This window comes from Cygnus olor, chromosome 5 (genome assembly GCF_009769625.2).
Source record: "Cygnus olor isolate bCygOlo1 chromosome 5, bCygOlo1.pri.v2, whole genome shotgun sequence".
NCBI lineage: Eukaryota > Metazoa > Chordata > Aves > Anseriformes > Anatidae > Cygnus > Cygnus olor.
In genome coordinates, this window is record NC_049173.1 from 48,304,843 (window position 1) to 48,326,394 (window position 21,552).

The following is a 21,552-nucleotide window of genomic DNA, read 5'->3' on the forward strand; positions in this document are numbered from 1 at the left end:
GCAATGGCATTGTTTTCATTTGGTGTTTCTCATGATCTCCTGCTTTGGAGCAAGTTCCTTCACTGTTTGATCTGATTAAGTGTTCAATAATTAATTCCCCATCCATTCCATCAAGTAAGGAGGGGAGCCCTTTAGTTCCCATTCACTGAGACCCAGGAACGTGTCCTGAGGTGGAGAAAAACTGCACGTAGCCACGGGCAAAATCAATAGCGAGGTTTGGTTAAAACTAAGCGGCAATGCTTTTCCAGTTCTGCACTCAATGGAGCAGACCATGTGGCCTTTATTACAAAATTAGGGATTCATTTTTTTAGAGTTACTTCAGTTTCTCTGTTCTCTAATTTTCTATGGAAATAATCGGTTGTTTGCATATTGGAGACTGTATGTGTCAAGTTCTTTGTTTTAGTTTGACGGTTTCAGTCTTGACGCAGAAAACAAAAATTTCATCAAAGTCATGGAGGCAGATAGGATTTTAATCTAAACCATATTAAAAGCTGAAACTCTCCACGACCACAGCATTTTTTATGGCTCAGCCATAAACTGAATTCTGTGCTACCTTGGAGGATGCTGGAGGTTTTTCGTAATCTGAAGACACTTTTCTCTTCTGGTTGACTCCATACCAGATGTGAAACTGGACGGCATGGTCCCATGAAGCAGTGTTTTGGTGCTTGGGTACTCTGAGGAGCTGTTGGGGAAGGCAGGGTGTCCCAGGCTATGGGTCTGTCACAGCACTGCGGTCCTCTGATACGGCACAGGGCTGCAGGGTCTGGTGGTGGGCCTTCTTGAGAAGAAATGGAGATAAGATCATGGTGATGTTGTGTGCTACTCTTTTGTTTATATGGGCAAAAGCTGTGCAGTTTGGTTTGGTCCCATCTGTCCAATAGCTGTAGCTCGCTTTATTTGCTTTTTTCAATTTTCATGTAAAGTCTCTTCTAACAAAAAAATACAGCTCTTCAATTGCACGTATTTTTTTCATCTCTTTGAATGTTTTTGTTTATACAATGTATTGGCATCACATAGAAAACCCTTTCCGTATTGCCCTCATGGCAGATCCTTACTCCTGAAGTGTTCTTGCGCCACCCTTTCGCAGCTTTAACAAGAATTAAAACTTCATGGGAATGTACCCATTCCACAACCACTTCAAAGCTGTGGTTGAAGTCCAGCTTTCAAACAACCCCGAAGTTGGCCAGGTCTGAATTTTCGGATTTGATATGTTATACAGAGACCCTACTTGCAACATTCAGTGAGGGATGAGGAGCAGACACGAAGCTCCCAAAAGCTATTTGCTGTCTGGGCTGAAGCAACATCTTGTTTATCCGTTCCTGTAACTTGTCCACATGGGGTGTTTTATCCCCTCTTTCAGCAAAGCACCACGTAATTTGTCTGGTTTTAATATTGACCAGTAGTAATTTTTTAATGTGAAGAATGTGCAGTGAAGGAAGACCAGTTTACAATTATTTGATAGATTGGTTCCATTTTTGTTTGCATCTGTTAGTTTTATTGACTCTATTTTTAAGGAAAAATAATTATGTGGAGTCTGGTTTTAGTCGAGGGCTTTTCTGTTTTATGTGAGGAACAAAGACCTGCAGCATCAGAAGAATAAAATTAGGTGGGAAAAAAGTGTTATTTTCCCTTCAACAAATAAATCAAGTGCTTCCACCGTACAAGAATATACAGCAGCGCAACAAGTGTGGGCACTAAGGATAAGCAGACACATCAACAGAGGGAAATCTCTGACAAGTTTTAGGTATGTCACTTGGACATGGGATGTATCTTAGGAGACAGTCTGTCACTTTTATTCCCTAATAACTTTTGACAAGAGACAGATAATACCGCAGAGTTTATTTTAAGGTAGATTGTTTAATTTTGTGTCTGTTCTCTTTCTTTTTCTTTCCTCTGGATATTTTTCCTTTTTCATTAAAACACATGCACACAAAACAACAGAAAAAACCTCCCTGGCCCTGTGAGTTCAGAGGCTGTACAATCTCTGTCTGCAGGAGAGAGATGACATTCCTGACCTGTTCCCGAGGTTCACATAAAGGTTTTCCTTTTCTTTTCCTTTCTCGTTCCTTCTTCAGCCAGGTGAGTGCGGGGGCGAACACCCCTCTACAGAGCCGTGCTGCTGGGGCCAGCTGCAGCCCTCGTTCTCCTGCGAGCCCCAAGCCATCCCTGAGTGGTTTTGTCTCAACTCAGCAGGGTCCCAAACCGAGCAGTTGTTCCGTGGTGGACCGGATGCTTAAAAACATAGATTATCTAAAGGGTGCTCGTGAAAAGGAGACTTAAACATTCAAACTGGGCGTGCTGAATGCAGCCGGCGCATTGCCATCCGCCTGCGCCTGGCCACGCTCCCCCAGCCCCACGCACGGAGCACCCCGAGGGGTGCCGGGTGCCCTCGTCCATCGCTTCCCACGGCCGCAGGGCGCCCGGGGGGCAGTGAGTCAGAGGCAGGGCCAGGCAGCTGCGCTGCGGCAGTGGCTCGCTGCCCTGCTTGGGTCGAGCGCTCGGGAGCAGAAGAAACCTAAGAGTCCTCTGGGGACCAACACAGGAACGTAAGGGCCGTCCAGAGAGGCTGCACCTGGGAGGAAGTTTTGTTTGTTTGGTTGGTTTTTTAAAGGTCTTGAAGTAGGTAAATGTGGATGATGCTACTCTGTCTCTTCTAGGTTCCCGTCTTACACTGATGTGTTATGCATCCATGGCACTGCAGGTAGATGAGGCATTAGAATAATTACTCACTGAATTTGAAGGGTGCAGAAACTGACGTGTTCCTGCAGGCTGGAGCTCCCCAGATGATGAGCTAGGGCCATAAGGGTTGTAACTGTAGTGTTTCTGAGCCAGTGTATTAGTTAAACATCTTGCTTTCCATTGTCTGTGGCTTGAGAAGCAGGGCTCTTACCAGCCTCAGTTCATCAGGGCCACGTGGCCAGCCCTGGTGGGTTTGCCTCTAGCAGCTCTGCAGAGATTTTACTGTGTTCTCACCAACCTGTTTGGTCTAAATGACCTTTAAGGTCCCTTCTAACCCAAACCATTCCACGACCCTCTTGCTGAAGCAATTGATTGTTTCTGGCTCTGGGACATGCAGCCTTCTCCTGTCCTTGGGCTTGGTGGCATTATTGCTTTTGACACTAACTTACATAATATTCTTACAGTTTAAAACAACTATCCTGTCATTCCTTGCTAGCCACATGTAAAACTTAAACCAACCAAAAAATTGGGATAAAAGTAAACAGATGGGTGTGTAACGGGCAATTGCAGAAAGCTCATTTGTTATTTAAGGTAGTTCAAATGACCCAGGAAGGCTGCAAAGGCCTTCTAGCTTGAGCAAGAGCTCTCCCTGTGAGCCTATCGATGCTCTACAGCTTCACCAACATGGGGGGACAGGTGTCTTGTCTGTTGCCACGATCACTTCACTTCTACCCCTTCTTTTTGTTTCACAGCTCTCTGTAGTGTCTTATCTAATAGCCTCCTGTAGTCCAGTTACCCCCATCCAAAAGGTGGATCATGCTACATGAACATCTAAAACCTGCTGCTGTACTAAACCTTTCCAAAAGCAGCGAGGAGAAAGTCATCGTTTAAACGTGCTTTACAGTGCTTTATGAGGGAAAAACTTGTCGACCGTTCACTTTTATTTGTCTAGTGGAGGGAAAAAGTTAAGTAAAGACCTGTCTGAAGCAAGTGAAACTGATAGTCACCAAAGCATGTGTTACAGTTTGGAAATGTCTGCGAGAGGCTGTCACTGAGAACGGGCCTAAAAGGGGAGCCTGAAAGAAAAATTAGAAAGAGGGTGGAATGTTATTAAAGCTATAATTATAAACATAGGAGGCGCCCTGATTTTTTATTTTATTTTTTTCAAACTCCCCTGTGAGCAGACTCCCTGCCTGGGAGTCTGCAGCAGGGGATCCAAGAATTATTTGTTAGGGAAGAGGGGAAGATGCATGTTGCCTCACCAGATTTACACATTCAGATAATGAATTTGGACAATAAGAGTTATAAACCGTAGGATTTTGTAAACCCTCCTGTTAGTGTTTTCCATTGACTGGAGCTGAGTGAAAGCACGCAGGTAATAGAAGGAAACACCAGCTGCCCCTTCGCTGGAAAGTGTTTGACTCCTGACTCGTCCTGAAATGAGAAATCCTTCTTCTGCTCCCTGCGTCACATAGCGTGTGAACGTGTTCTGTCATCCAGGATGTGGATGCAAATGTTTTGGAAAGGGCTTTAGAAAAGTATTTCCACCTCTGTTTTCCTTGGTACCAGCTGCTGTTGCACCCTGAAAAGGAATATGAGAGCTGATTCCTTTGCCTCTTAAGGCAAGGGCATGTTGAACCAATGTTTGTGGTGGTATGTGTTCAAATTTCATATGCCACTTGTTTGGGTGGCTTCAGAAACTTTGTGCATGCAGATCGGCACCAAGGCTTCACCGAGGTCAAGGGATGGGCCCCAGCAGTCAGGAAGACGTCCCTGTGCCAGGAAGGGGCTTCACCCAGACCTGTGCTGCAGGCGATTGCCACCGTCTGTATCCTGCCATTGGGGCCGAGAGGCTGGGACTTGTGATGTGTCTTGAGTATTCCAGTGTTGGTGCCAGTCCTTGCACTGGCACAAACACACCCCTTCTCCAGGAGAAAGCTGGAGGGGGCAGGTGCCTTGGTGTGAAGCAGAAGCAGCAGTGGGCTCACAATGCTCGCTCCATGTAATAAAACACTTGGGCAGCACCGGTGGGCAGCAGCTGTTTCGAGAATAACATGATGGAAATGCGTGGGGACATTTTGGTGGCAGTAAGCCCATGTGTGCTTGCAACTGAGAGTGCCCTGTCTCCTCTTTGACACCCTGCCCTGTGCCCTCGTTTCAAATGTCCTTAAGGTTGGCTGCATTAAAGAGAGCCGCTGGTTAATTTGCTTAACTTTTACAAGCTGCAGTTTGTGGAGCACGTATGTAACACAGGGCATGTGAGCAGTGCCGTTCAGAAGGCTGGGTCTGCTCACGTCCTGTGCTTGTCCCTGGGGCAGTTACGTGCCTGCTTGGTCTCTGCTCAGCAGTGTAATTAAATCCTGTCTTGCGGATGGCTTTTTTGTTCACTTATTTAACTTAGTTGTTGTCTTAGAAAAACTTGTGTCTTTTTAGTTATGTCAAAGGTGACGTTCTGGTGAAGGGTGTTAAAGAAAAATAATTTAGTTGCTAGATGGTAGTATAATAACTTACATTTACAGGATATGTTTAGAGTAGCTCGCATGGCTCCGAATTTCTGTCCTTTTGCATTGTGGTGTTCCTCACCTTTGTCATTACTGGAACATGGATGCTTTTGGGAATGCTTTTTCAGCTTGGTCCTGCAAGTTAGTCGGTAATGAACCACACCTGTCCAGTCTGAGAGATCTTCATGTAGCTTCAGCAAGGCAAATGGTCTGCTTAAGCGTGCCCAGGTTTGTGTTTTCCTTGATGAGGATAGGTGTGCTTTGTCCTTAATTTTACTTACTTTCAACTTCTGTATAAAGAAGGCCTTGTGGTCAAGTGGACAGAGCAGGAACCAGCAGTCTCACCTGGGTTGCACCCATGACTCAAATTGCACTGAATCAACATGCATCTCAGCCAATCCATACTGCAAACTGAACGGTTAAGGATGACTTCTGAAGAGTTCTGCATTTGGATTGAGCTTACTTGAAGTGCAAGTGGTTTTAAAGCTGTTTGAACAGGGGGAGTTCTAACTGAAGAGGGCTTTTTTTTTATTATTTAATCTGTGTTTGTGTTCTGCTCCACCATGTATTTATTTTAAAATCTGGTTGTGCATCAACACATTCTCAATCTGAAATGTAGATCTCGGACTGAGATGTTTTAAATGTTTGAACTGAATCCAGTTTTAAAGTACCATAGTTATCTAAGAAGTACATCGAAATTTCCTTCAGTATTCATTTCTCATTATTATCTGTTCTGGAGTGCTGACTGTTTTTCAGTGTAATTAGCCTATGTGTCACTGTAAGTTCTCTTTCTTATCTTGTATCAGATGTGCTGTCATGTTTACAGAGAAGAATCTCGTCCGGTATCTACGAAGCTAAGTTTTACTATGTCAAAAACGAACTTTTGCCCTGCTTCCACAATTTTAGATGTCGAATCTATGTACTACCAAGTCACACAAAGTACTGGCGCAATTTTATTTGAACATGCGCACATGTGGTTTGCATTTCTATCAAATTCAGCAAAGCACCCAAATAAGAGTTAACGGCAGCTCTATTCCTTTATGTCAAAATTAGGCTGACTGTAGCAGGACAGTTGGTAAAAGATCTGCACTAAAGCCTGCTGATACTATACTGCCCCAGCAAAAAAAAAAAAAAAAAAAAAAATCTCTTTGAAAAACCTGAACTGAGTATATTTTACAGTTCTACGTTTTGTGTTATGTGACTGTGGAGTTTTGGATCTGGTACTAGCAGCCTTACACTTTACATTGTTAAATTACAGACTCGTTGTTGCTTATGTTCCTGGAAAAGGATGTGCTCCCATGGGTTGGGCTGAGAACCAGACAACTGCAAACTATTCCGTCTGGGTAGGAATAATTAGCTGATTAACTAGCAGTTCCTCAGAAAAAGGTCTAGGAGTCACAAACCAAATATAAATCTGCAACTTTGTTTTTTTTTTGGGTAGGAGATTGAGTGGTATATGCAAGAGATGATATAATTCTTCTGAGGGATGGAAAAGCATCACCTGGAGTAATGTACCCAGTTTGGGGCATCTTCTTGTGAAAAAAGTGTGGATCATACAGCCTAAAGCTGAGAGAAGAGCAGCAAAAATGAAAAGAAAAAAAAAAAACATCTCAAAAGGCAATAGTGCAAGAGTGGCATTTGCCAGTGGTTGCACAAACTTCCATTTGGTTTTCTAGGTAGAACTGTTGTATGTAGGGGAATATTCATTATTCTTGTCCTATTCTGAGGTGCTGTATGTTAATGCTGACATTTGTTTGGAACTTGAAGGGAAAAGTCCATGTTACAGGAGGGGAAAGGAAGCAGTGGGAAACCCTCTGTGCACACATGACGGCCTGCATGCCAGCTACTTCAGGAACTCCTAGGTCATCATGTCCAAATCTTTGCTATTTCAGGCAACCACATCACAGAATCCCATTCATAAATTTCTCAAGTACCATTATAAAAATAGTTTGATTTTTTTTTTTTTTTTTTTTTGCCTCCATTGCTCTGACTTGAACCTCATGCATGCTTGTGATTCAGAACCTCATCTCTGGACCATCTTTGAGTGTTTTAAACATTACTGTAAACATATGTGTACTTTATTTGTTCTTCATTGCTCTTTGGCTGCCTGACCATCTATATGGGGGAAAATGAGGGTAATGAATGGAATCCATGTAGATAGTTTTCTAGCTTAAAATATCCAACTTCTTTCATCATCTTCTGCAAAGACAAGCTTCTCCCTCCATCACTGCCACAACCCCCTCAGACGTTTTTGCATCCATTTAAATTTGAATTTGTGTTTCTGGAATAGGGATGATGAGAGCTGCAAGCAGTATCCCAGAGGAACACTGCTGTTGCTCTTTCATCTTTAACAGAAATATTTTGTTCAATACAGTGTAAATTGTCATTTGCCTTTTTTTGAGCTGTGCCTCACAGAAGGATTAGTTGTGCTGTGATTTACTAACTTATAAGGAAGGAGTCCCAAAGTATCTGCAGTGATAGACAGAGCTTCCATGTGATACCCCTGGAGAAGATTAGGAACAGCCTGTGGTTGAGCAGAAACCACATACCACTGTCCAGAGAGCCCTGATGGATTTGGAAAGGAATTAGTCACAGGAAAGATATTTTTGTGGGTGTTCACTGAAACTGAGAAGTCCTGTTGCTTTTGGGTGCTGGGTGACCAGGCGGTGGATGTGCAGTTTGATCACAAAGTGTTAGCCGTGGGTTGTATTGACACAGTTTAAATACATGCTATTCTATTCAGAGAGCACTCCTGTGACCACCAGATGTTCTCAACATTGTCTCCCAAGAACAATACAGAGGTGGCTGTGGGAGCAGAGGAGTATTGTGTCGGCAGTCTTACACCATCATGAGGAGTCTCAAGCCATCCAGCAACCCGAAGTTGCTCTTGTGGTAAAACCAATCCCTGCTTGGTTTACAAAGACAAATAGGTTTGGAAGGTTGTCTCCTGGTAGGTGAGAAAGGAGCTGATGTAGTAGGTGAGATTTTCTAGAGACTGAGCAAGAAAAATCTGAATTGTTTTTTGGAGGTGAACATCATAAGGCAGCAGTATAAAGACTCAGAGGATACACAGCTAATAAACCTCACTTGTTTCAGTAGGGGGAAATCACACGTCTGCATTGTGAACAGTAAGTTTGGTTTCTGAGAGGAGGTATTTCTTACAGGAGGTTAGGCAAGAGATCAGATTTAGAAAACTGAAGAACTGCTTGATCATGTATGGCTTATCTCATATGTGGTTGTATTTCATGCACTCTGAAAAGCTTAAGAAATCCAGTGTCCCAATGGACCTGGACGCTACCAGCGTGCCTAGTTTGGACCCATTTGGTTCCTGATGAAGCAATAGGGCTCTGCTCCAAAGGGCAGAGTTTTAAGAGGTCATTGCTAGGTGGAAATTTTTATTTGCTGAATTGAATCAATATTTTGCAATTTTTAAATTTTACAACTGTTTGATGTGGCTGAATTAATGACATAGAAATGGGTGTCTGCATGAGAACATCTCCTCCCCTCTCCCCCCCCTCCCCCTCCCCATTTTCCTAAGACATACCTTCACTTTGGTTGTGCTGCTGTGAAGCATTTCCATATTTAAACAGTACTCCAGATTGTTTATTGAAGTGGGTAAGCGATATACCATCCAAACTTCTGGGAATTACACCATAAATTTCCAAAATAAACAGGCATAAGGAGAGAAGCCAAACGGGATACAAGTACTAAAAATCCTCAAGATTAGCAAGATATGCCGCTATCTGTCAAACAAGCAAGTAATTGTTTTGGTATGAAAAACAGCATTTCAGATACAGATTTTTCTATTGTTGGCTGATACTGGTGTTTGGCTTAAATCTTGTTTAAAAGATCACAGGCTGAGTTCCTTCTGAGAGCCTGAGGCCTGATTAGCAAGCTTAGAGATTAGCAGAGGAGGCACTTGATATTTTCTTGTCCAAGGAGATCCTGATAGGGTGCTGTAAGAATTTCTGCATAGGCTGGAGTAGGTGCAATGCAGCATTTACACAATGAACATCATGTTCTGCAGTGACAGCATTAGTCTGTAGATATATTCTTATGTGAGAGCTGGCACCCCACAGCTTTGGGTCCGGTCAAGTCATACCTAAGTTTAACCTTGTTCCAATTTTCATTAGAATTAGAGCATCTAGCTTTCTACATAACACAGTTTTGTTGTGTACTTTAAGCCTCTACTATTGCAGGGTATTAATCAGGAAGACTTTCTGTGTTCTCTGAAGTTTCCTTGAAGCATCTTGTTGGACCGCATTGTCTGGAGTTGTCTTGTAGTGGCATTTACTGTCCTTCCTGTCTGCGGTCACTAGGGCTTCACAGGCAAGAACCAGCCCTGCAGGTAGGCAAGGAATAATGAATATAAATTGTTGATCTGAGTTATAAATACTTCCTGGAAGAATGCAATTAGAGATGAATGATATCAGGAAAGAAGTCTTAATTTCATGTAAACAGAAGTCAGCTTCATGTCAAAATTGGGTCAAGAAAATAAACTCTAAAACCTTACACGTGTTGTAATGCTGAAATATTTCTTCAGGTAAGTATGTGTAGCTATTGATAGAGGTGTGTGCACTGTCCACTGTTTCAGAGCACTAATGTCCTAGATGTATATTGGTGGTATGCAAAGCTCTTAAATTCCTTCTTCCTCTGTAGGCCGCTGCTCAAGGAGTTTCTTGGAAGGATGTTGTTCCTCAGAAAGATCTGACTTAGCTTTCTCTATCCAAGCCCCCTCTGATTTCTACCATGTATAATCTTTTACAGGCTACAAAGTCAGGGAAATCAGCAGCACACACATTTTGTCCCACACATTGCTGCTGCTTTTTGATTGCTCCCGCATTGTCAGGAAAAGAATTTCCATTGCTTGGAGGGTTGTCTTGTTTTTCATGGTCTTGGGGACCAAATGGGCCCATATTCCAGTGTAAAGTCTGTATGTCTTCTGAGGGCATCTAGTGTAAAGGTGCCTTGGTCTTGAGCTGGGATGAAGAGTGACTGTGAAAATAACAGTTTGTGCTTAACCACTTGGACTTTTTTTTCAACTGCTACAACTGGTTTAAATGTTTTAAATATCATATGACTCCCAAATTAATGCTTTGTGCAATAGCTGATCCAGCGTTATGACACCTGTTCCACTGTAACCACTGTTGCTCTATCCCATCACTTCACAGAATATTAGCCGCTAGTAATAAAAAATAGCAACAGCTATGGGTTCCAGAAATCCAAAGGGTTAGGGAAATAAACAGTTCAAGGACACTACTAGTGAGCTATCTCCATTAGATTTGAAATCAGTTAGAATTGTATCACGTTCATTTATATTTACTCAGTTGCCCTCTATTCCTTTAAATACCAGTATTTACATAATTAGTGTGGTCAGGGAGAACAATTTTTTTTCCCTCTTAATCAACAACAAATGCATTTCAGGTTTAAAAGCAATTACTTCCCAGTAATTTCTATAGAGAATTAAGAATGTCTTTAAAAAAATATAAATAGAATATTCATGAGACTTGAAACCTACCTGGCAAAAATGCATCATGCTTTTTGTAAACTGGTTGAACTTATCAAACAACTTAGAGTATGTGTTATTAAAGAGTGATAAACTTTACAAATAGTAATTTAGAATATATTTTCAAAAAGTTCACAGAATAATAGATATGCTAAAGGACAGTATCCAAATAAAATTTTGTTCCAAATATTTCGGTAAAACAAGAACTTTTTTTTAGATGGAATATTGTTTTTTTAAAATGTTTCAATGCCTGAAGATAAGCAATATATTAAAGTTTAATTCTGTTTTATTCTATTGTTTAGCTTTTTCACTGATCTGATAAACATTTACCAGATAAATGAACAGAACATTTTCCTTTTCTTTAAAAAAAAAAAAAAAAAAGACAGCAAGTGAATTGCTTTTCTGTAAACCAAAACAGAAAAAAATACAATAAAACTGCCTTACACTTATAAACTTAATCACACATCAGAGGAAAAGAAATTCCTCTTTTAAATTCTATAATGAAACCTTGGCCTTCTACAAATAACAAAGTTACGACATTTCTAATGTCTTTGTCAGGAAATATGAAAACAAATGATGTTTTCTCTCTTTCTCTATATCTGCCTTTATGCCAAGTGCTGGCTCTTGGCAGGAGCTGCCATTTCCTTTCTTACCCAGAGTAACTTCAGACAGACCATCACGGGCTATGAGGGTGTGATGCGTTTTGTCTGCCTTGTGGTTATGTTTCACTAACATCTCTTCTCTAAAGGCTTGCAGTGGTTAAACTACCTTTTGATCATTAATTTTGTTAGCTAGTCCTTGTTCTTTAATGAGGAGCAGTACATTTTATGTGCACAGTAAAAGTTGTTTGAATGCTTTGTGTCAGAGATGTAGAAATTAAATTTTAACATTTGTTGATGGAGCCTTACATTGTACCGTCCAGGAGAGACTCATACCGTTCCCTTGCTGAACCGTAATAGGACAGCTAAAATTTGGGAATCAGCTGAATATTTGTTTACAAAAGAGAGGTACTGTTTGAAATTGTATCAGTTCCAGTTTCTGTTTTGGTGAGTCTAACCTTTATGGTGCTCAGAGCTGTTTCTTAAAGGAAAGAGGGTTTGTACACGGTGCTGAAGACACAGGGTATTATTGAGGGTATGTCATGGGAAGACTAATGACTGCCTGCTGGTTGTTGGTTGTTGTCCCAGCTGTTGGTCTGTTTCTTTGCATAATTTCTCAAAGAACAATGAATAAGATAGAAACAGATCTCTCTTTTGCCATTTATCTCACACTTCTTGAGATAAAATACTGGACTACAGTTGCCCTTCATTAGTTCTGGTTTCATTACTGCATATTATTGTAAAGTGTGTGGCATTAGAACAGTTCTTTTTTTTGGAGTGCATCTCTTTGCTTCTGCCAAGATGTCCTTGTTTATACACAGGTTGAATATAGTCTTTCAAAATATGTCTGTCTTAGGTTATGATATGAATTCATAGGGTTTTGTCTTTTTTTTTTGCGGGGGGGGGAGGGTCAGGGGAGGGGGAAGGAGGGAGTGTTATGTGCCTATATAGCAGCCATGGAAAAGACTGCCTTCAAGCAGAAATATGCTTCTTCAAGGCACATATCTTTGATATGGATTCTCATCTCCCTTTGGAAAAGTACTGCTGCAGAACAAACAAATAAGAGCAAGTTGGGAATGAAACCTAAGATTTGGGATATTTTGGCCTAGCTGATTTGACCATCTGCAGCACCCACAGTTTCCTCCACGCTCTTCTGACTCTGTTTCTTACCATTTTATAGTCAAAGTGAATTTCCTGGCAGTTTCCTCTTCTTCACTCTTCTGTAGCAAATGTAGATTGACTGGTGTCCCTTTAGGTTAGACTTTAATCAGTCTGTCTCCTGTTACAAAATCTACAGTGCAGCATTTTACACTTAGACTGGGTCTTGACTGCTTGTTTGATATAGAGATGTAACAGATAGTAAAGACTGTCAAAAGCTTGTTAAGGGTGAAAAGATTGTCAAAAGCTTGGTGAGTCTAGGCTTGGTGCTGCTGTCATTACCAGCTTCCCTGCTGATGGCCAAACTGCAAGGAATGTGTGTCTCTGCTCAAACATTTCAAGTGTGCCTTTCATCTGGGGGTCTCGACATGCCTTACCAAGGGCCCTGGCCCAATTCTTGCTCTTGCCGGCACCCAAGGGAAGCTGGCTTCACTCACAGATTAGTTCTGTGCTCCAAGAATTTTGCAACCCAAGATGGGACCACCAGAAGTCCTAAACAGAAGTATCTTGCGTTCCTGTAGCGTGTCTGCATCCTCAGGCACTGGGCAAGCTAGCTGATTAGCGTGTGGCATCTCCCTGGGATATCACCTTGTTTGTGGCAGCCACATCTCTGCTCTTTCTTAAAAACATGAAAGAGACTGCCTGGTTGCATAGTCACTTCGTAGGTCTTGTGCCTCTGGCACGCCTAGGCTTGGTGGATTAAGACTGAGGAACACACAGAATGGCATTCTCTCAGATAGGCAAGAGTTAATAGAGCTTTTTCCCCCTCACTCATTTATGCTCACCTGCTCAGTGAGAGATAAAGACTATTTCAATTGCCAGTGAAATTTTGCAGTGTGTTATTGCACAGAAATTTTTCTCTGCATCCTAGTTAAAACTGCAGCAGTTTGAAGAATACTTGCTAAAAGCTGGGTAGCATAGCTTCAGGCTTTGCCTAGCCCAGGATTTTAGTTTGATTTCCTGTGGAAAGACACCTCAAATAGCACAGAGCTGAAGGCTGTAGTGGACCTCAGTTAAAAATCACTTACTACCACCTCACTATCAAATCAGCTCCACCTGTTTTGGCACACCCAAATAACATACATTATGTGGAGCTCTGCCATGCAAAACCTGACCCCACCCAGGCTGACTCAGATGGAGAGCATTGGCTCTTTCAGTGCAAATGTAGGAGAGCTCCAGTTACTGAACGTAGTGACTGTAGTCAAAAACATCTTTATTGGACTAGCCAAAACCTTCCAGAACACTTAGACTCATGAGGAGGTTCAAGGAACTGTAGCATTTCAAGAGGTGTCCTGTGTATTTCTGATTATCATAAAAGTTTGTCTTCTCTAAGCCACATCCTCTGCTGCCATGAGTCTAAGGCCTAAGTCTACACTGTCTGAATGCCCTTGTGACCTTGATGAATGGAAATTTAAACGTAAGTGCCGATATTTCAAGATTAAAAGATGGAAACCTTTTGGATCAAGAGCAGGTTTACCAGTCAGTATATGCTATGACCTTGGTCCTAGATTGCGGTGTATATCTCATATTTTAACAGTAAAACTTTGGATCCTCATTTTCATATATTCAGTATAATGAGCTATTTGTAACAGTCTGGTAAAGGAAAATATGTTTAGTACTTTAAATGTATTTAGGTATCTTTAGAAGCTACAAGAATTTGGATATACATTGTCCTAATACTCACCAACACTCTCCTCACAATATCTTCTCTAGTAATTGGTAATTGTTTCCTTTCATTTTACTGCTCCCTTTAATAACACTTGCCTTCACTTGGAACACACAAACAAAAATGATTAGCATCATAACTTTTCAAAACGTGCCTACCAGGATCCATAGGACACAGATGCCATTGGTCTTCCTTACCTATTGCACCCGTCCATTCCCATGAGATGCATAAGGACATGACATTGCAAAGTGCATTCAAGGAAGTAAGCAGTAAGTGGGTTGGAAGGCAGCCGTAACTTGTGTAAGAAAGAGAGTTACAGCCTTCAGTTCCAGGGCATCTCAGTGAATCACACTGGTGCTTCTGTTCTCATTAAAACTAGTTGAAATGCAAAAAAATGTTGCAAGGATTATTCTGTACATGTATCAAAGTAACTGGGAGAGGAATTTTGCTTATTTTGTCTACTTTTCTGTAAAGTGCTATCAAATTACAGAAGTGTGTAAATGATTTATAAAACTGTAATTACAAAGAACAGACTGCAGTGGACTTGAAAGTGGTCTCCAATACTACTTTTCTTGGAATAGCAAAAGTAGCAAATCTAAAATATTTTTCCAGTGTCTGGTGGTAGAAGAGTAAGCATGCTTGAATTTTCCTATTTTAGAAATATATCTGAAAAGAGATGTACTTAATAAGTAGTGCAATAGCTGTTGGTAATTGGAGGAAAAAAGTGCACTTTGTCTTAGGTGGGGGTGTGGGGGGGAGGCTTTGTATTTTTTTTATTTTTTTTTATAAAACGTGGGATTTTCCAGGGTCAACATAAATTGGTAGGATGAATTTCGTTACTTGTGATAGAATTGATATTCACTGGTCTTTTATGTGCTGTTGAAAATTCCATTTCACCCCAAATGTTCATTTCTACTATCATTATATATTTTAGGTAATGTGCTCATTATTTTCAGATTTCACAAGGGTGATGTCAGGTCAGAAGTGTTCAAACCTAGGCCTGCATATTGTAAAGAGGGTAAATTAATCTTTAAAAGCAAAAATAGAAGGGCAGAAATAGAAATGTTGCCATAGTTGTCTGTCCTTCTAGCCACCTCTTAACATGTTGCTGATAATAATAGATCAATAACTTTAAAGCTGTGGACAGCCTTCCAGGAAAACTCCAGCCCTGCTCTGGAGACCCACTGTTGATATGTCTGTACTGAGAAGTATACCTAAGCTGATGTTTCAAATAACCCTGCCAGGAGCTGACTTGTCTCCACCCATGTGACAGGGGTTGGTTTTCAGACTCCCAAATACTGGATACAAACAAAGTCTTTAAATGAGCTCCACTGTTCAGTGTAATTGGAAGTGCTAATGAAGTTGTCAGCTTCAGATGTATGAAAATTGTTCTGCTTTAGAAGTATTTCTATTCTGCAAAGGAAACTCTCCTTGCAACCCTATTTTACTTTTTTTTATTTTTTATTTTTTAAATGAATTGGATCATACCTCTCTGTTCGCTTCATTAAGGTAATGCTCTGTACAGACCCAGGCCACGGCCAAGTTTTAAAATAAATGCAGAAGCAAGGAGATGGGCGAGTTCCAGGGTGTCCTATTTAGCAGGCTGCCACAGAAGATGAAAGGGAGAGGGAGTCACATCTCTGTGGGCAGGTCGAGAAGATGTCGACATCACCGAAAGCATTCATCTCATCCAAGGATAGGTCGGTTGCCTTTTACAGCAGCCCTTTGCCTGTTGATGGTATTGGTGCAGCCTCCTGCACCTACAGAAGTGGTGCAGCCAGAGACAGTGGCTGGTCGCCAGTGGCTGGAGATGCAAGGGAAGGTTTAAATCAGAGGGTCCCAGATGTGGATATAATCAGTTCTCAACTCCCAAACTTCGAACAGAACAAAAGTTCAGGACATGTACGAGTGCTCCTTGGAGAGCGCAGTGGTTCCTGACCGGGACATTGGTCTCCAGCCAGCACCTCGTAAACAGGTGTCAGCTTCCCAAAAAAGAACTGTCCCCGTGCCAGCAGCGGGTATCCTCGCTGGCGTGCTTGCAGCAGGATTTAGTGGGTCAGGAGGGGTGACCCATAGGTCAGAAATGAGACACACGGGTGGGAAGGCATGTTTGAGGCTTCCTTGATATTTGCCTTGCCTTATTTTTCGTGAGGATGAAGCAGAGATTTCAGGCTCCAAATCTGGCAGCCAAAACCTTTTAATGAATCAGGAGGGGGGGAGGAAGGAGGAAGGGAGAGTAATATGCGAGTCAGTTGTGAGATTTTTTTTTTTTCCTCCTTCCTAGCCCAAGTATTAACCTGTAGCTTTGAATTTGGACAATACAGAAAGTAAAGAAATGGGTAAGACTTTGCTAAAGGAGGATTCTGCTGCTAGGGGGCAATATATATTAAGCAAAAACACGCTGAAGAGTTTTCACTTTGTATCTGTTGAAGTTTAAAAAAAAAATAAAAAAATAAAAAATACCTGACAGTTTGCTACATTAGTATTTCTTCTGCAGAAAAAGCATAGTATAAATAAAATATGCAACCTATATACGTATATTTATATGTATATGTGTGTGTTGTATTTTGTTTTAACGTGTATGTGTGTCTTTCTTAATATGTTTCCTCCCCATCACAGTAGGATCACTGTCAATATCAGGGCATATGCACAGCATTTTTCCATCATAATTCATATGAAAGTAATGTCTTCAGTTTAAGGAATCTAAAAATCATGTGCTAGTGTTTCAGAAGAGCTCCTGTTGTGGCTCCTTTAAAATTACTAGTTCAAGGAACCTATCCTGAATAATTTTTGAATTTTCCTTCCTAATTCTATCACTGTTTATATCAGGCAAAAAGATAATCTGGAGATTAGAAAGTCTTAAATCACATGGTCTTGTAACTGTCCTGGTTCTTCCTTGTTGAGAACAACTGGGACAGCTAGCTTAGATGTCTTTTATGACTTTTTTGTTCTAGTCACTTTCTTAAACATGCTCCCTAAAAAAAGAAAACAAGGATATAAGAGAAGCCAGTTTCAGGCTGAGTAGTGAAATAGTTGCCTGGTTGTTTATATATACTTATGCTTGTTTTAGAACGAGGGCAGGACGTTTCTATAAAGCTACATTGTGTTAATGCAATTTTCCATTTATTTTAATGAAAAAAATATATTTTTTTTTCCTAGAGAATATTTAGTGGTTATAAGAGATTATGACTACGATATTGAGAAGGTAGTCGATCAAGGCTGCGGCTAGTAGTGGAAAAAAATTCATTTATTTCTAGAGTGGATTTTCAGTTCTTGTTCACTTGGTCACTAAAGTCTAATGAAGAAGCATTGTCTAGATGTCTGCAGCTTGCAGCATAATGTGCCACATTTCTGTGGTAGAAAATTTGTTGTTAATTAGTGTTAATTTTTGCAAAACTTGAGAGGAGTTTGCTCATGGATGTTCTGCAGCTGAAGTTTGCACAAAGAAGCAGATGTTTGCGATTATTTTTTAGTAATTGAGTCTTGTTTCCAGTGTTGTTCAGAGTGACAGACTCATTGGAGATTCAAGGGAAGAATTAGGTGGACCAAAGATGCAGGACATGCACAGGTCCTCTGTGCTGTCTTTTCTGATCTTGTTCAGCAGCTTCTGTCCTCATGCTCTCATCTCTGTGCTCCATACAAGTTTATCTACTTGAGCTAGATGTAGTGCTTGCTTACATTGTACTGGAAACGGCATGAAGTCCATTGTGTCCATTCTTCTGAACCACCTGTGAAAAACACATGGTCAGCAGCAACAAATATAGGAATTACCCTTCAGTGCCTGTGGTAAGGAAAAGAGAAGTTCTATACACATGCACCATTGACCAAATACTTTCTCAAACCCGGTTCAGGGATAGATTGAAATTGGTATCAAGTCTTATCAAAATGGCTTTTCAACATTCTGCACCCATACAGCATGTGTATGTTTGGAGACAGGCAAGGAGTACTTTAAAATATTTCATTATGTAGTGTATACTTGGCAGGGTTTTCTGAGATTTATACCAAACATTAAGAAATGACAAAGCAATACATAATAAAGTGTAGGAGAAGCACTGAGTGGGTCTGATTTTATAATATTAGGGACTCCTGCTGTCTTGAAATCCATGGGTTTCTGAACAATGTCAACTGTGGAAAGGGAGGGTAAATGGCTGGCTGGTTATATGGCTATGCTGAAATGTGTCAAACATTTCTTCAGGTCTTTGCTGTAGAATTTTCTGGTTATTAAATAGAAAAGAGTAGGTTAGTCAATGCTAGAAGGCTGCAAAGCTAACAATTTTCACAATACTCCTCCTCTTTCAGCTCCCAACAAAGAGATTAAGATGTGACCGTAGCTGAATTAGGATGTTAATATGCTTTGTGCTCTTCATATCATGTCTACTATCTTGTCCTAACTAATTATGAACATAAATTTATTTTTAGATTAAATTATTGTCCTTGTGTAATATGATTAATGCAAAATAGAGATTTATAAGTCTTTAAAATATTCTGTTCTGTACCAGAAGAGGTTTTGTATTCTGCAACAGAATGCTTTGACCTCTGCCAAATCAGCATATGTGAACTAGTTATAATCCCTGTGCATTTGTAATTACCAAAGTGGTTTGGATGGCTTTACTTAGCATTAAATCCTGACATCATCTTTAAGTGCACAAATCAAACTTCTTGTAATTAAGATGGTATCAATAAAGTTCTCACATTTTGCATCTTTTTCCAGTAGTCATAATAAAACAAAATTTTATGATTCATTGCCTACCTTAAGCACTTGTTCTTTCAGATATTGCCAGGCTACTGATGTGTAAACAGAAATGTAAATATATGCTTGCGGATGGGTGATTGTTTGGACTTGCACAATAGTACTGAATCACTGGAGCAGGTCTCCTTGCTCTGTACTGTAGACTCAAGAAGTGCAAGAGAGCACAGGCTGCTCATTTGGGCTCATTGAAGCTTGTGGTTTTCCATTCTAAACATTTTTCATGCTAGCTGTGATTTCTGAACTAGCACTTTTCAGTTCACAGACCTATTATAAGGTAGGAAAATTGTTCAGATTCATGAGGCAGTAATTGGTGCTTCTCTTCTAATGTTCCTTGCAGTCCACTTGAGTACCTGGGTTTTATTTTGTACGCGTGAGAGGAGGAGGAAGAAAAGAGGAGTTTTATAGCACTTAAGGTATTTTTTCTAGGTATTTTTCAGGCATACTTCCAAATATAAGCTTTGGTTGTTACGTGTAAGAAGCTCCAAAAGTTGCTGTATTATTATATGAGTATTTTACAGCTATGGAACAAAGGCATGAATACATAGGATTCTGTGGCTGATCATGTATGTATAAGTTCTTAAGTGTTCAGGGAGTCAGTGTGTGTATGCATGTATATGTTGGGAAAAACAGGGCATAGATGTGTAGGGAATTGTTACAAATATGCTGGTTGCTCCCTAAAATATAGCAGATTTTTGGCTGCATTTCTGTATTACTCCATAAAAAAAGGTTATTTAACTATTATAAATTGTTATTCAAATGATTTGCTGAGTTTGAACATCCAGCCGCAAGATCACAAGGGGGGTGTCAGAATTAAAATTCCATGCCTGGTCCAGGAGGGATTTGCTCAATTTATGAAGTTACACGGAAAAAAATGTGTGGGTGGCAGACATCAGATTTGTGTGCTGCAGTTTCTAGGAGTGCCTCAGCCCTCCAAGGGAAACTGTGGAGCTTGTAGAAAGTCACTTAAGTCACTTGAGGCAGCAGATTTCCCAAGTACAGAGGCTGAAATGAAGATCCACAAACTCATGGGACTTGCAAATTCCGGAGAAATGGGTCTGACAGTGCCAGACAAGCATGACTTTCTTCCAAGAACACTTTCCTTGAACTGATAAGCCCAAAAAGCACCACACCTTCCTTCTCTGCTGCTGCAGGTGTTGTCCATACTAAGCCCTGCGTATCGTGGAGAAGAACATGGGCTGCAGATTGATGCAGTGCCCAACCCCACAGCGTTAAAGTTGGTCAGGTCACTCGGGGCCCTGTGCGGTTAAGTTGTGACTGTCTCCAGGGGTGGATGGAGATTTGCAGCTTTGCTGGGTACTTTTCCCATTGTATTGTTGCACTTATTGTTAAAGAATTAATGATTTTTTTTAAGGTCCTGTCACAATGTCCCTTGTTGCAACTTGTGCACCTGTGAGAAGAATCTGGCCCTGCCGTGCCTGTAACTGCTCAGTGGGTAGCTGAGGGCAGGAGTGGGGCCCCATCCCTTACCTTCTCTTCTTTGGGCTGCATAAGTGCCTCTCCTCATATATTAAGGGTTTGAGCCCCCTGACCACCTTGGTGGCCTTCTACTGGACTCGCTCAAGCTTGTCAGTGTCCTTGTGCTGGGAAGCCAAAACTGGGCACAGCACTCCACCTGTGGTCTGACAGGTGCCAAACGGGAAAATCACTTACCTCGCCTTGCTGGCTTTGCTGTCCTACTAATGCAGTCCAGTCTGCAGTTATGCCTCTCCACTGAAGGTCTGATGACTCACTTTGTACTTGACCGCCAAGTCTGCAGAGCCACCTTTCATCCACACAGCTCCTTGCATGGGACTGGCCTGTCCAAGCACAGGGCTTCCCAGTTGACTTTGTTGAGCTTCATAAGGCTGCTCTAAGCCCATTTCTCCAGCCTGTCGAGACCCTGCTAAGTGGCAGCCCTACATTCCAGCTTACCAACCCTTCTCCTCAGTTCTTTGTCATCTGCAAGCTTGCTGGGGCATGAGATCTTCCCTGTCTCTCCTTGCTATGTCATCCCTGAAGCTCCACCAAAACCAGACGGGTGGTTTGGTGAAGACGAGTAGCATTCCTCTTAGGCTAAGAAATAGCTGGTTAAAATGTGATGTCTGTCTTCACCTCACCCTAAACTTAGTGGCAGCTCTAGGTATGAGGGGAATAGTTTTTCTAATAGGCTAATTCTGTGTAAGGCCCAGGGGCAGTGTGTGTAATTTGTTCTGTTCCTGCAGATCCGTGTTCCAGAGACTGAACACTGGGCTAGCTACAGCGAGACTGTTGCAGTCTAGCTGCTAGCTTGTGCTCCTCCGCATGTTTTTGTTTTTTGAGGGGGAAAGTTAATTTAGTATCCACTCAAGGCTAAATTCTAAAATTCCTGCTTTATCTCCACTCCTCAGACAAGCAAGTTCTGCTCCCAAACAGTTTGAAAAAATGCATAGTGCTGCAGTATTCTGGTTCAGCGTCAAAATGAGTCAAATCTTAGAAAACTCTGCCTTCTATTGAATGCATAAATTCACATATGCAAGCAATGGTTTGTATTTCATCAATTATCTGGTTGCTCAGTTTGTACTTAAATTTTTATGTGAGATTCTTTAGCCCATCTATATAGTTAAATACTAAGCAGGAAGAGTCTCTGACAGGGCAAGAGGGAAGAAACCTGATATTCAGAATACCCTTAAGATTCCTTAAATAGGAATGGTTCA

The 21,552-nt window shown here is 41.2% G+C and overlaps 1 protein-coding gene across 5 annotated transcripts in view; it reads left to right on the forward strand.

Annotated features, from left to right (window-relative positions):
- The window catches only part of ANO1 (anoctamin 1), a 77,855-nt gene that overhangs the window by 12,414 nt on the left and 43,889 nt on the right, over positions 1-21,552 (forward strand). The window lies entirely within an intron of this gene.